The sequence below is a fragment of the Camarhynchus parvulus genome, chromosome 6 (assembly GCF_901933205.1).
Source record: "Camarhynchus parvulus chromosome 6, STF_HiC, whole genome shotgun sequence".
Lineage (NCBI taxonomy): Eukaryota > Metazoa > Chordata > Aves > Passeriformes > Thraupidae > Camarhynchus > Camarhynchus parvulus.
In genome coordinates, this window is record NC_044576.1 from 5511333 (window position 1) to 5525425 (window position 14093).

The following is a 14093-nucleotide window of genomic DNA, read 5'->3' on the forward strand; positions in this document are numbered from 1 at the left end:
ACCAAATGCCAACCTGACCCAGGTGATTGCCACCTCCTCATGAAAGATGCACACAGCCCCAGAGGAGCATTCTGCAGAACTACTGGACAAATAACTTCAAAATTTTTCTCTAAGTGAAGGAAACCAATGTTTTTTCCTCCCATGCTTCCAGCTAACCTGAGTTCTGATTGCCATAATGCTGCAAGGAGACAATTCTCTCTAGTGAATAGCCAGGAAGAGGAAACTCCCACAATCAAGCTGTTGTTAATGCGTGATGTTAATTGGAGAGAGATTTTACAAGGCAACGTTTGACATCATGAAACAAGAGCCAATAAAAAATGGTTTTAAGGAGTAAGGACTCCGGAAAACACTAGTCCCCCATTCATCCTGATACAATTCAGTAAGATGCTAGCTTAGATTGCTGTTTCTCATTTTTACTACTCTGAATTTAAATATGCTAAGCAAAACCCATAATCTAACCATTTCCTATTTAAATTATTTAGAGAAAAACTCAAAATGAAGGGGACACATCAACTGACTTCATGAATCAGTATTTTAGACTGATCAATAATAATTTTTTCTCTTAAAAAAAGCCCAAAACATTAGTGGCCATCTTATTTTTTCCACTGTGCTTCCTCAAAAAAAAAATTTCACTTCTGTTATAATTCAGCATTTCCTCATGAAAAGCAAAGCTGAGAGCTTAAGTTTTCCCTCCTATGCCTGCTCTGCCTTATTAAATCACCTCTCTTACCTGTCAGTGAAGAGAAGGCTTAACTGAGCAATTCTCTCTGAGAACTCTTAGTGTCACTTGATGTTCTATTCACTTCCTACAAAGTATACTCTTAAAGTATATTCTTTATTCACAATGTTTTAGTACTTTTGCAGCTTTGTTACATTTTCTCCCTTGTGTGATGCATCCTTCTTCTCAACACCTCTCTCAGCTAGGAAAGAGATCTAAAGCTAAAGGGAAAGAAGCATTTTGCAAAGAGACTAGAGTGCCTGTGGCTGCTTTGGAGGGAATTAAATGAGTTTCTGCAGTGATCAAGAACACCACACTAGTTATAGCTGCCCAGTGCAAAGCAGTTGGATTTTCCCTGATGAGCATTTGATTTGCTGCAGATTTTTTTGCACAGTATCTCAGAGTGAGGAGCTGCACAGGGATGCACCTGTGGCAGCAGAAAGAGGGAGCACATGCTTAGAGAGAGCTATAGACCATTGGTTTTCTCTGGGCTTCAGCACTACTGCACAGAGCATTGTGCTTAAATGAATCCAGAAACAGGAACTTGGCAGAAAGCTGCTGAAATTCCCCACAAGAAACAAGGTGTTCACTGTAAAATCAATGAGAGTATCACTCAAAAACCCATATGGATTGGCCCCCAGGTGTAAAAAACCTGAGCTATTTTCTCCACTATAAGGCTGGTAGCTCGTTTTGCTTTCCCAAATCTCCCATGAAGACTGGGTCACACTGTGCTAATTGCTGTATAGAAACCTCAGCACAGGAACACTCCCTCTTCCAAACAAGTCATACTCCTGATTGCCTCAATACCACAGGCAAATATGAGCAGAGTTGGCAGCACAAAGATCAACTTACAGTGAAACCTGGTGGTTACTCACACCACTCCCATGGGGCTGGATGATTCCACAATATCCTTTGGAAAAGTGTTAGCACTAAAAGACAGATACCTTGATTTTAATGAAAGAAATGGCATTTGGATTTCACTCAGAAATCTTAGAGTGACCCTGCTATTACTGAGGTTTAAGTTGTTACCTAATGTTTTGAGTTTTCAAGGATAAAAATTTCATGACTGTTATATTCTACTGTAGGCAGAAACCAGGAAAGCGCAGGGAGGAATGAAGAACCACACAAAAATTTAGATTAAAAAAAAACAAACGGAAAAGTGGGAAAACATCCCATGCAAACAGTCTTTTTACTTTAGCAGTAGAGGATGTTGTTTTGCAGATATCTCTTCTTTCATGGAGCAGACAACAGACCCACTCAATAATCTTTTAGACAGTAAAAGACAGCAGCAGCTGTCTTATTTTTTGAAGCAAGGGTAAAATGCAGTTGAGATTGAATGTATCTGCTGTTATGATAGTCCATGCCTGTTTCTTGAAAGAATGAAAAATCAAAAAGCAAAGGGAAAGAATTTCTGCTTGAGGTAAGCTGCTTTCTTACAAGCAGCCTCCTATCCTGAGGCTAGAAGGTTCAATGCCTAGGCTTAAATCCCTCCTAAAACTGGACATTGTTCAGCTGCTTTGTGGTAACAAGCTCATAGCAGTGTTAAAAGAAGTCACCTGAAGGTTTTTGAAAGAAATCAAAGAAGTCCAAAGGGAAAAAGGAGTAACATTGAGAAAGATGAGGAGGTAGGCAGGAGCTGGAGGATAAAGGGCAGTAGGTCTCAAGCAAGTTCTCTGCAGGTGATTAACCTTACCCAAACACAACCCTTCCAGCCTACATCTGCACACAACAAATGCAAACCTTTCCATTAGTATAAAAATGATGATTTCTGGTACAAGCATGGCTCCTGATGCATGCAGTCACAGTTTCTTCACCTACTCTCAGCTTCAACTTGTGGGAGGGAGGCTCCCCAACTTCCACCCAAACTCAGATTTCAGGATATGTAGAAAAAAGTGAAACTCTAATGCAAAGAAAAGTGCTCAGTTACCCCATGTGATATTGGAAATAAAACCCACTCAAGCTTTAGACCAGAGGAGACAACTATGCTTACTGAACTGCATTTAGAAATCATCCTGCCCAACAGTGAACTTTCAGAACAATGGGATTCCCATTCCTTTGACAGTCTCATAGTTTTGCAGTTTGGGTTTTGGGCAAGCTGTCTACAAGGCTGTTAGAAAAGCCATAGTCAATATTAACTTGTTCAAGCTATTACAGCAGTATTTTTCCTTAGAAAGTTACCTAACAATGTATCTATCCAAACATTGGACTAACTCCTACCTTTAAGTACTTCATTATAGTTGTTTGTCTTTCAGCAAGAAGTCTGCAAGAACAACAAATGCAGTTCCTGCAACATCATTCTTTTCATCAGCTCAGGTGCTTTTTTCAGGTGCTCTGAGACACAGACAGCAGCAGCACACTCAGAAGCAGCTATAATATGTATCTAGGTTTTAAGGAACAACTCAAGTTTATCTGCAAGGTGTGGCTTGTCATTCTTTTTCCTTGTAATTCTTTATTCCTCTAAACACCCAGAGCCACAGCAGCCACTTCCCGCTCACTACTGCCCACTTCAAAAAGCAAAGGAAACCAATGGGCAGCACCCACAATTTCAAACCCGACAGGTCCCCAGAGGCAGGCAAAGACTAAGCACACAAGGTGATAGACACAGCTTTTTCCTCTCCAGAAGCTTGCTCCTCAAACACCCAGACTTGTTCAATGCCCCAAGAATTAATCAGATTCTTGAGCACACTCACACATAGTACAGGGGTGGCCGAGAAGAAATTAATTTGGCCTGTGGCATCCAGAGAAGGAAAACCTTGCACTGTAATGTCCTCTTTACATGTAGGGGCATGGGGTGAATCTGCCACCTAAGGACCCTTTTTATTTGGTTAATGGCAGCAGATGAAGCAGCCCTGAGGTGCTGCTGCTCTCAAACACTCACTCACCACCTCTACTGCATCCCAGCAGTGTTTTTTGCCATGTCTTTTGCTATCCAGCAGCTACAAATCACTAAAAATCACGAGGGTTTCCTTGCAGGATTTAGGATTAGGATTGACGTCGCTTGAGCAACGAAGCAATCCCAAATTACACTGTTGAACTCTTATTAACCTTTTCCAGCATTCTGTGTCTAATATGTGTCAGTTCGAGGTTTCATATTCTTTGAACCAAAAAATCTTTTAGGGAGTCTATCTAGAATTCTAGAATTTTTTTTTCAAAGATTGAATTCTTACTTGCTATCAATAAAATGATGGAAAGTTAGTATTATTACAAGAAAGGGACACCAGGGAGAGCTCTGGGGCATTGCAAGGCCACGCTCTCCTGTGCCAGAGAGAGACATCTCCAGGGCATTGGCTGCTTCTCCTTAACCTTGCACAGGCTGTCTGTGACTACATTTGCTTAAGAGCACTTACATATGGAAACAGCTGTGCTCAAAAAAACCCAAACCCCACATATTGTCCACAGTTCATCCCAATCACTGCTTTCTCCAGACAGAGGGACCAAAAGACCATCAAAATAGGCTCAAGAGCAGCATTTCTACAGCAAGTGAAGGAAAGCATAGATCCTCTTGCTGCTGCAAAAACATTGCAGCTGAATCTGGACCATCAGGAGATGGCAATGGCTCACCCAGAAACTCAACAGGAGCTGCAGAGGCATGCAGGAGTATTATGAGGAAATTGGTTTTGGGCCCAGCTCCAAGGACAGCAGGGGCAGCTGTTGTTAAACACTGTGCATTTGCTCTTTTCTAAAAGGGGCTCTCACAAAAAATTTATTTTGTGCTCAGGTCACAATGTATTTAAGTGAACAACACACACATTCTTTAGAAATAATTAACATATCATTCATATCATGTGAATTAACATTCATCAGTGTTTGTGGTGATGCTTGTAAAGCATTCAGAACTTTCCACTGCAGAGGGGCTGCAGAGCAATACCAGTAACTTTCACTCTTGCACTATGAAAAGCCAAGTGCCCACCACTAAAACGAAAAGCAACTTGAACTTCTCAGTAAGGTTGTATCTTCACTGTCTGCATCAAGTCACAAATCTTAAAACAGTTTCATCTTACAGACTGCTACCCACATTTCCCTGTGGATTAAAAAAGGCAGGACAACAAGAAAAAGCAAGACCACCAAAGGATGCTGTGCACAGCCTCTCCTTAACACACTGCCACACAAACTGACCCCAGCTATGGAGGTTCAGCCCACAGGGGCAGACACAGAGCTGCACTTTGCTACTAATCAGCCCCACACGCCCTGACAGCTCCAGCACAGCCAAATCTCTCAGGCTGTTCATGGGAAGTTGGAAATGAAAACAAATTGCACAAGAGGTGGGGGGGAAAAGGTTGTTTTTCTCCCTTGCTCAGAGCTCCAAATACTTGCTTTTAATCCTCCCTCTTGGGCTGGGTTATGTTTCCAACCACTGTCAGGGACTCCACAGATTTCTATGCTGGCATCCCCAGCTGCCTCACTGCTGATCCCATTTCTCAGCTGTTCCTCACTGTCCAGCCTGACCACCTCAGCTCAGAAACAGCAGCCAAAAAAACTCACCAAAAACTCCCCCACCTCAGCACTATTTTTCTGCTTTTATCAGTTTTACTTTTTTTTTTTTTTTTGCAGTTTCAGAGGTTTTCCCCTTGACCTTTCTTACTCTTCTCTGATTCAATAGTACACATTTCAAGGCACAAAATCTGCCTAATGAACATGAGCAGAGTTAAGAGCCAAAATCAGTAGCTTTATTCTGGAAAGAACATTAATATGAGAAACTCCCAGAGTACTCAGACCCTCCGGGCGCATCTCCTAGTGATATTTCCTGCAGTGGCTGCCAGAAAACCTCCTGTACAACACCTTTAAAATCTCAGGCTCCCACAGTGGGTATGGGCTGGTCACACATGACCACAAGCTGCTGGGTGAGCATCTTTAGTCTTAGTACAAGAAGTTGTGTTGGTTTTTTCTGAGCCCATTCCTCCAAGTTGAAGGTAAATACATGTCTTGGTACAATATGAACTGCACAGGGGCTGGGGGATCACTGATGTGCCCAAGTCACACAGCCCTAACTAAAGCAACACCCTCCACAAGTGTTTGTTCCAGGTAAGGAAATCCTACCTGGCTCACATCACCACCAGGACATGTCTGACTGCAGGAGTGCCCACACCACACTGGTTCTGCTCCCTTTGTTCTGTTCCAAGTAAAACATTCTTTTCAAGTTAAAAATCTCTGCTTCGAGGAACTCAGATTCCATTTTTCTTGTCCTAGAGGCTCACACACTTGCTTCGTTCCTTATCCTCAGGTATTTTCTGCTTTCTAAGTTACAAAAAATGAGCCTTTAAAACTTTTCAAAAGTCACTTCTGATGCAGTAGGTAGTTTTCTTTTGTCTATAACACAAAAGTCTTCAAGTTTAGTTATGTCAGTATATCACTACAGAGATGAAGGCTTGAATGTAACAAAGACTCCAATTTCTTCACTCATATCCAGCAATTAGCAGGTGTTAAAAACAGCATCATTTCTGAGTGAGCCTTTCCATACTTACATTCACGTGCAGGAATTAATTTGGAAACTTAAACTTAGAACAGCCTCATAGTTCTCCTGGCTGCACGAACTCTTAGGTTGGTTCACCATCCTTTCCTTTAAATACCACAGCATCAAGCCTCTTCAAAATATCTACTGCTGCTCTGAATTCCTTCTCTGGTACAGCAGAATGCTTTTGAAAAAAATAATTCTTTATATCCAGAGCACTGCTGCCAGCTTAACATAAATGGCACCAAAGAGTGTCAGCTCCATCACATGCTCTGCAGCTTCCCTCTGCATTTTAAACATTATTTCTATCATAGAAGTGTTTTTCCCAACAGAAATCTCTGCCCAGGTGCTTATGCTCACAACACCTTGATTGTTTCTTTATGGAAGGATGGAAAGCAAGACTGGTGGTAGGGACAGAAGGACCTATTGCCTGCTGTCCCAGACAAGCATCTGCTTCACTCCATGTACAGTCTCTGCTGAGGCTTTTGTACACCATCCCCTGCTCCATGGATCAGCAACACCTGCATTTCTTATCCCTGATCTATCTTTATCTAATATCAATTTTTATTCCCTTTTCCAATACAAGCTTTTACAGCCCCCAATAGGATCAAACTCTCCAGTTGCACTGAACTTTGTGTCAAAGACATTCTTTCCCCAAACCTGCCAGCTATTCCATGCTACATTCCCAGCCTTTGTATTAGGAGAAATTAAGAATGCCTTTCCATCTCATTCAATCAAATGCATGCACAGATGATTGTAAAGATTGGTGCCCTTGGTATATAGCAAAAACTAGAAATTGTCAAAATATCAGTCTGTGACTGAGATTCCTCTGGTGTATTTGATGAGCTTAAGCTAACTCCCTCTATACAACTTCCTTTTTTATTTCCTAAGTTGACATCTCTCCTTCCCACACTGTGAAAGTGCCGCATCTAAGAGATGCAGCTGGGATCAGAACTCACCCAGCATCCAACCACCCAAGGACAGCAACTGCCCAGAGAGGATACAGTGACTTTGAGAGAAGAAAACAAGACTAAACATTAAACATACTTACATTTTGAATTGCATTCTGAAGTCAAACTATGATGCAGGTTGAATTTTTACAACAGCATATCCTTGAGAAATAAACACGATTTCCAGAAGTTCTTCCAATAACAAAAATTTGGACTCTGAAATTTTATGTTAATCTATTCAATATTTCTTAGGAAAAAGAAGCATGAATCACAGAATCCAAGAATGGTTTGGGTTGGGAGGGACCTTAAATACTATCCCATTCCAACTGCCCTGCCAAGGGCAGGAACACCTTTAGACCAGGCTGCTCCAAGCCCCAGCCAGTCTGACCTTGAACACTGCAGGGATTCAGAAGTGGCTGTATTATCCAGCTTCTGTCACAACATCAGCCACAGTATTTTTTACTAACAATTATGAACCAGGAAACAGTCTAGGATCACCAGGAAAATGTACTTTCTGCTTTAGAGGATCTTGAGCAGAAAAATCTTTGTCTTTCAGGCAATTAAGCCATCACCTTTTTATGTTTGCTTTCCTGAGGTGTGATAGAAAACACCTGATTAAAGCACCTTGCTGGCAGTGGTCTAGTGTAAGTTCAACAAAGGCAAATAGCTAAACCAGAGTTTTTAGACCTAGAGGTGAAAAATAGATTTGTAAAGAATTCTTTAAATTTGACAGAAAGCTCATATAGTCTTGAACATTTGTATGTAAACATTGAGATAAAGTGTATTGACTTAAGAAGGTTATGGAATGGAGATGATGTTGAAAGAGAATTAGAAATAAGTTTAAATATGTTTTAAAATATGGTTTTGTAAAAAGATATTTTAGAGAATTAGAACTGTGAAAGATGTATTGTAGTAGGACTATGAGAGGAAAAATATAGGTGATTTGTGTTAATAATATTGTGTGGTAAAAGTTAATAGGTTGAAAACCATTTATAAGGTATCATAACTAGGAAATAGGTTCATTTCTGATGGAATAACATTGAGTTTTATATTTCTTGTGTCTCACTATTGAGACTAATAATAGAATAAAATATTTTAAAATGCTTCTCAGTTACCCTGTTTCTGTAAAAGTTGAATAAATTTTTAAAAAATGGTGTTTCTATTGTGAGGAAACAATAACTCAACTGTCTGTCGAGCAGTTGGAAGGCCTCAAAGTACTTTTTGTTCAGTGCTACTAAGAGGAAGCAAGCCCCTGATGAATTAGTTCTGCTACAAGGAAGAGGCAGAGAGACTCCTGCCTGCATCACTGCCTCAACTCAGAGGGAGACCAATATTATCTGATTGCACAACATCAGGTAGGCTTTGGGGGACATCATCAGGCACAAGGTATCCAAACAATCCAGAGACCTTGGTAAAAGCCTTAAGGCTCTGATCACCCTAATTCTTATAATGATTCAAAACAAGAAGTAAAAATTTGTTATCTTGCATTCAAAAGCAGATTCCAACTATAGACAGTACTTCTGAGTTCACCTTCTAAGACCTAGTTAAACTCAAGCCATACAAGGCTTTAACCACAAACAGAAATAATACCAGCACCAGGCCACTCCCTGCATACCAGACTTTGATTAACATATTGAAACAGCCTACCAACCTCTCTACTTCCTCAGTCATGTCCACAAAAGCCTCCACATCCCAAGCACATCCCCAAAACTTCCCTCCCCTTCAGTCCTAACCAGAAACCCTAAAACCTCAAACAGAACCATGGTTCTATTGAGGTTATAACCTCACTGCTGCCCCTGTTTTCTCAACCTACAAACACCGCTGTCCCCACCTCACCCAGAGATCTTCCACCCCCCACCTTAAAAAGAAAAAAGAGAGAACTCTCAACAAAAAAGAAATTACTCTATTAACATTTTTAAAAAGCCATTATCTACCAAAAATAGAAAAAAAAAGTACAAAACCCCCCATAATTTATAAACTTCTTGATACAGAAATTGAACAAGACACAAACTCTAGTTCAAAAGAAGAGTGTGACCCATCACATCGTGGCCCCATAAATACAAAAGAACCAAATTCAATTCCTCCTACTCCTATCTCAGAAAATAATTCAAAAAGACTAATTAAACTAAGATTACATCTAATCTCATACAAGATAAAGATTTTAATTCACCATACAGAGAACTCCTTACTATACCAGTTAAATATAAGAATACTATTCCTCAGTACAAACCTATATCACATTATAATATTAAAGAGTTAAATAAACTATTAAAAAAAACCAACTTGAACTCCCCATATTTTAATAATGCAGTAAGAATTATATATGATTCTTATAACCTAACACCTTCAAACTACCATAATATTTCATCCAGAATTTTAACAAGCTCACAAGATATTCTGTAACATTTAGAATAACAAAAACACCTTAACAAATTAATACAAAACTATACTAAAAGTCCTAATACCCAACTAACAATCAGTTAATTAACTAGAGATCCTCCAAATGATAAAGCTAAAAACCAAACTAAATCCCTTTCTAAAACCATAATAAAAGATGTTAAAAATACAACACAAAACTTTTAACTATACAACCTACAAAAGCCCATAAAAACACCTATTCTCTAATTCAACAAACCAAAACTAAACCTTATAGTACCTTTTAAAATCACTTAACACAAACAGTTCCAAAACAATATCCTAATAAAATAACACATCCTCATTTAATTAAAATCCTTACCTTTTCAAATACAAACAATAAATATAAAAAAGTGATTTTAACTACACCAAACCATCTACCAAGAATACCACAAATACTCTCTACTTAGAATAAACTAAACACTCCACAACATATCACAACTATACAAACTAACACACTAAGAAAACAACTTAGAAAAATCCCAAAATTCATTGAAAAATAAAATTTTGGGGAAATAAAAGTAAACTTTTGGGGAAAACCAAAATTAATTTTAAAACCCTCACTACTTTATGAGGAAAACCCATTAAAAGCATACTTTAACTATAAAAAACTTGAGTATTGAAAAAAATTATGAAACAAAAAACCAAAATTACCTAATATTTACCCTCAAAAAGAGACATCACACTAATCACGATGACTCCAAACATAAACCAGAAACCTCTATCAAGAAACTTCAAAAAAAACCACACAACACCACCATATAACAACACAAATAAAAACAACTCAATCACAAAAAAACAAACAACCAAACTAACTACAATCTATAAAATCACCAATCATCTCCCAAACAACCCCAACTTTTTACCCCCCAAAAACACAATATAAACTAACAACTTCTAAATTAACATATCCTTTAAAAAAAGTTTATCATTAATTTGTACCCACAAGAGTAACTAATACTACACAACAAAAGCATTTAAATTATTAACAGAAACAAGTACATAATTCTTAAATTTTCAGCTTTTCCAACTATTACTTCAATCAATTATAACAAAAAACTTATAGTTTCAACTCTTTCTTACTATACTCCAGTTATAATTGAACCAAAACCACTAATAACTATTACACTACCAAATCAACAGCAGGGTACCTTTTTACAAGTAAAATGTTCTTTGGTAGTGTTTGAATCACTTTTGAAACTTTCACACCTGCATTTTAATGAGCAATTGTAACAAGAGTGCTCTTTTTGCCAAGTTACAAGCCCAGATGCAACTTTTATACAGTAAGAACTAAACAGCCAGTGCATGGTCTAGGGAAATGTCAGAATACAGGTAATGTTTGAAAAATGGTGACCTAAGATAGTTATTCATCAAGGATGGCAAAGTAAGACAAAATATAGTTTTGAAGGACAGTGTATTTGTATGTATTTATTCCTGAAAATATGGAATAAGGAAAGGGCATCATGTGTCAAAAGCCAGCAGCAAATAAAACCTGCAAGGGCTGACACAGACACTGGCAAAGCATTACTGACATCTAGTGCTACAGCACAGCTTGTCAGCATTGAACATGCACCACAGAAGGACCTATTTCTTTCTAATCCAGAAAGAGAACTCAAAGCTATACTTAAGACAACACTAGAATAAAATTTTACTAGTCAGGACTCCTCCCATTTTGGCAAAGACGGGAAGCATCATTTCACAGTCATGCACTACAAAGGAGCTGCAGTACCACCAGTATATGGAAATCCTGGCTTCTACAAGATGTTGTCTCACCTGACATTGTTGCAGCATAAAAGCAGGCAGCAGCTTGCTCAGTCCTGAATCCTCATTTGGCCTGTGCTTGACTTTTCTCCACAGGTCCCTACAGGAACACAATAGCCAGGAAGGAGGTGACAAAGTGCAGGCAAACCCTGCCAGATCAAAGCCAGGATTTTGTCTCAGCATAAGCCACGTATCACCTCAGAAGCCCAGCCTTTTATAGCCCTCATTGTTCCTGCACTGCATCTGTGTGCCCTCTCTATCTTTTCGTGATGGATCAGTGCACCTCGGCACTCCATGTCTCATTGCTTTTGTTATAGATACATATTATTATATCAGCTTTTCACAAATATTAAAATGGATATTATATGTGTAATGGTAAAGTAACTTTGTTATAAAGATATAGGGGTTTTTTTCTGTTGTTAATTACGCTTAGACATAGTAGTGAAATAGCTGATATAAGTACGTTTGTGTTAAAATGCCTGCTTGGTTGGGCTAACATCCAATGAACAAAGGATGAGGACACCTGTACAGATGTGCCAACTATCAGCACCCACCATCTGAAGACAGTGTGCACTAAGGCCCAAAAACTGGAGGTGATATGAATGGACTAAAACCACAACCAAGGATTACACATGATTGGAAAAGGCAGATCCAAGGAGGAGATATGCTGACCAATTCTTGGAACATGTAAACTAGTTTGGGGAAAAGCTTACTATGCATAAGGGTCTATAAATATGCAACAGGCATAAGGGAAAAGGCATTTAAAGGGCTGAGTGCCAAGATGCATCCGGCCGTTTTTAACCCTTTGCTTTCTTTCTGTCTCCTACTGTCTTTTTATTAAACTTTTTAAGTTTTACCAGGGAAGTAAACCTTGTTTTTCACACTTTCAATGCGGTTCACCTGCTTCTCATAGCTATGGCCCGTTGGGGATGAGGCTTGGCCGCAGCCCCGCTCCCAATTCCCACAAACTGTGTGCCTACCCACAAGAGTTTAAACACACAAAAACATACACCTATATGCCCACCATACGCCTTAAATATGATTCTTCCCTTAATTATAAACTAATTAAGACAGTCCCCAGTTACCACAAACTCTGTGCCTACAAGATTGGAGCCCTCAGCTCACCCGACTGAACCCCATCACACCCGCTGGCAGCGCTGGGACACGATTTACCTCCAGGACTTCAAAGCAGATCCCAGCTTAGATGAAAGCAGTGTCCAGCAGCACACTGATGGGATAAGCTCCAGCCTCTACCTTTTTTGCCCTTTCATAACAGCAAAACAAGCAACACAAGAGAGTTCTGCCCCGCAAAACCCCATGGGAGCCCCTCCTGTCATTCCACAGCCCAGCCTGCAGCTCCCCTCGGCCTGGGGGAAAACAAACGCCCCATGAGCCGGGCTCCAAGGACTAAAACAAACTCTGTGAGCCAGGCTCCAAGGGCTAAAACAAGGTCTCCGTGAGCCAGGCTCCAAGGCTGTGGCGCAGGCAGACACCCGAGCATCGGCAAACCTGAAATTCACCTCGCGATCCGCAGCTATGTGCCCGCGGAACGGAGCGGCTGCGGGCGGCTGGGTCAGCCCGGCACAGCGCTGAGGGCAGCCCCAGCCGCTCCCCACAGGGCCCAAAGCGCGGCCTGGCCCGCCCGCGAGCCCAGACGCGTGCTAATTTGTGCTAATTGATTTACTAACAATTACAGGGGTGAGGGCAGGCGTGACAGCGTCTTGGAAAGGCGTCTTAAGGTCTCTAGCAACTTCACGCCACGGGTTTGTCACAGAACCCAGCGTGACTGTGAAACTGACGAACGGGAGGGCACAAGCCTGAGTTTGTGAACTCTGAGGGAAACGGCAGAAACCGACCGAGAGAAACCCCTGCGGCGGTGCACTCTCTCCCTTTGTTCGAATAAAGTTGCAGGTGTACGGAAAATCACGCTATGAAAAGCCAGTGTCCATAAAGGAGACAGAGAAATCCTCGAGGCGTGGAGGACAGAGCCCCTTTTACCTCGAACTCCCGGCTGCACCTTGCCCTCATCCTTTCCCCATGGGCTGAGGTACTAGGAAGGTACAGCCTTCCCGAACCGCCTAGCACATATTCCCCCTTAAATATATCATTTTCCCCCAAAGTTCAGGAACTCAGGCTTGTGTGGACCCATTTGTCTGTTCTGGAGTCAGACTGCCCGGGTTCTGTAACAAACCTGTGGTTTGAAGTTGGTGGAGACATTGACATTAAGAATGTCATTTTCAAAGGCATTTACACCCATCCCCTCACCCATGGAACTGTTTGTAAAGACATAACCACACATTTTTCCGATCATCAGCACAGTGCCCCAGGGCTGGGAACAGCCCTCATGGGAATGGAGAGCTCTGCAACCTCCAGGTCAGCCTCTGACAAGACTTTTTTCAGTGATTTTTAGCCAAAAAAAAAAAAAATTAACCTCGCAATACATAGTTAATAAGCTGCCTCTGCAAAGCTTTGCAATGCTAAGTGTAACTTTGGTCAGTAAAAAATCTACACCACTGTATACATTTTGTAGTTTTATCAATTGCCTTTTTTATCTGTTCCAGAGGAAATTGATACCCAGCACAGAAAAGAGGTGGTCTCATACACTGATGACAACCACTAAAGTTTGACCAGCAAAGGCACAGGTCAATACTGCATTCAGAGACCTCAGGAACTACGTTTGAAGCTTATAGGTGCAGGGCTAAGTAAACCTATTTCATTTTTAATCACTCAAAAATAAATCGACCTTCAAATGGCCAACATGCCACCTCTTTAAAGTTTCATTTTGGCCAAAAGAAAAAAA